The following is a 2,687-nucleotide window of genomic DNA, read 5'->3' as shown; positions in this document are numbered from 1 at the left end:
GGTAAAACATGTATTTAAGAAAAAAAAAATCATGGATGGATGTTGTTTTCACAGCAATAATGCTCTTCTTAGTACATGAGTCGTTCCAGTTAACACGATTTTTTGCACCTCCTGTAGAGATGGTAAGCCTGGTATCATTTTCAAATAGATTTCAGTACCCTTTTTATCATTCCTAGAGATCCTACAATCACTGGTATGGTAGTCGCCTTCAGGTGCCACATTTTTTCAATTTCTATTAGAAAGTCTTTATATTTACTGATCTTGTCAAATTCTTTCGCCGCTTATTATTATTATTATTATTATCATTATTATTATTGATTTGCATAGGCGTAGCGACAACAACAATCTGCTGTTACAACTCCATATGCATATGATTCCATATCCGATGCTGCGTGGATGTTATAGGGAGATTTAGAAGCAGTTAATTATACGAGCATTGCATCTTATAGGAGAAATTGTTGTAAGCTAATGAAATTCATGACATAATTTGTCGTTTATTTAATTATTTTTGGTAGCTTACGGAATAGTACATTGGTTATAACATTACGGTTAGTCAGCAGATGGAATTCTTTATTCGTTTGTGTACATACAGTTATAGGAAGCCTTCCAATTCATTTCATTTCCTTGGGGTATCTTAAAACTTTCTCGTGTAAATATAGTTACAGTTCCATCATTTTTCTGAATATGCTTATTATTCTTATCAGAATATATATATATATATATATATATATATATATATATATATATATATATATTCTTTTATTCTTTTATATGTTTCCGCCTTGAGGATGCGGCCATGCTGGGGCATATTTATATATGTATATATAAGGAATTTAATATGACTATTCTATCTGGATGAATTGTCCAGGCAAATACTGTGAGAGCTTTCAGGTGAATTTCGGGTTCCTGTTTACCACATGAAGTAGTAAGAAGCATCAAGGATTGCTTAGGGAAAGCAATCCCACTATACCTCTTCTGATGGAATTTCCGGGTGCACTTTGCTGGATTATGGATATTTTAGGGTCGGTATGTAAATCTAATAGTTACAAAACTTACGGAAATTGATACATATAAGACAAAATAGAGTGAAAAAACTACAGAAGACTTGTGTTATATGGTTAAAGAATAGATTTAAATCGTTATATTAGGAAAATGTAAAATTTTGTGAAAAGTAACGTTGTTTTTGGAGAAATAACCGGTTTCGTATTTTCTTTTCAAATTTTTCAAACTTCTTTACCAATATTGTGTCATCTCTTCGCTATGAAGTGAAGTATGAGATTTCCAGACAAGGGAATGTAATCAGGGATTTTTCGCTATAAGGGAGATAATAAAAAACGTTGGGAATGACTAGGTTTTATTAATTTAGCATGATTTAGTTTAGAAATAATAGAATGTTATAGGTCGTTAAGTTTTGCTTTATATTGTTTCCATTGAGGTAAGTTTCCTTATTTAAAATTGCTAGAAATGGTTATATTTTTCAATGAAGTAGGTTTCCTTATTTAATCTAACTTGTGTTGGTGTTCTAATGGTACATTGACCGAATGGAACGATTACAAGTTGTGGTAGTAGTTGCTTTGCGCATTTCACAGGGTGTTCACTAAAGGGTATCATTCTGTATTCTAAGAATGCAATCTGCTGTCGATGCAGAATGGACCCTATGTAGTTTTGGTAGCAGCCCGAGCATCTTATAAGAGAAATCAGATTTTCTAAGGCACAAGTAATGTCAGATTCGAGTTTGAATTTTTGTCCCTCTTTGAAAAGAGGATAGAATCAGACGTGCAACACAAATCGTCATAGAAACCTTAAGAAAAGTTCAACACTGTTACAAGCCTTTCCCGAAAATACTGCCGTACATATCCACATACAACCCCAGAAATAAAGAAACCTTAAACATTACTTATGTTGGATTATGCAGAAATACATATCTTGTTATAAGAAAATAATCCGGACTTTTCATTTTACGGGAAAGCTATTAATATCCCTGACTTGACGTTCTCTAAATCCTAATCTTTATAATCCCTCTGTTGCTAGTGTACTGCATAGTTATACGATCTGTTTTGTCCAAAATATAAATATATGTTGATTGATGAACGATAGAGTAGCCTAAAATAAATTAGCACATGCTTTGATTTACTGCCGGTACGAAACTTGGAGCTGATAGGTTTCTCCCTTTGTGAATTAGCCCTGTTATGTGAAACGATAATGTACATATCCTTAACCGGCTCTACAGACACACACACGCACACGTATTTACACACACACACACACACACACAGATATATGTATGTGTATGTGTGTGTGTATGTTAATGTGCCTTTATATATGGAAAATATGCACATATATACGATGTAAATCATGAACTTATCTTACATCGTAAGATTATATATATACACAAACAAGTATCATGAGAGAGAGATACAAATATAACAAAAACAACTTTAAATGATTATTTGAGACCATTCTCACCACCTATTTCAATTACTGCTTCCCATTTGCTTGACTGACGATGAGACCGTCATTTAAAGATGTTTCTGTTAAATATTGTTATTGTTTTTGTTGAAAAAAAGCTTTAATAATTATCCACCAACCCAATATATCTATCTATCTATCTATCTATCTATCTATCTATCTATCTATCTATCTTTCTCTCTCTCTCTCTCTCTCTCTCTCTCTCTCTCTCTCTCTAT

This window comes from Octopus bimaculoides, chromosome 12 (assembly GCF_001194135.2).
Source record: "Octopus bimaculoides isolate UCB-OBI-ISO-001 chromosome 12, ASM119413v2, whole genome shotgun sequence".
NCBI lineage: Eukaryota > Metazoa > Mollusca > Cephalopoda > Octopoda > Octopodidae > Octopus > Octopus bimaculoides.
This window is presented reverse-complemented; position numbering follows the sequence as displayed.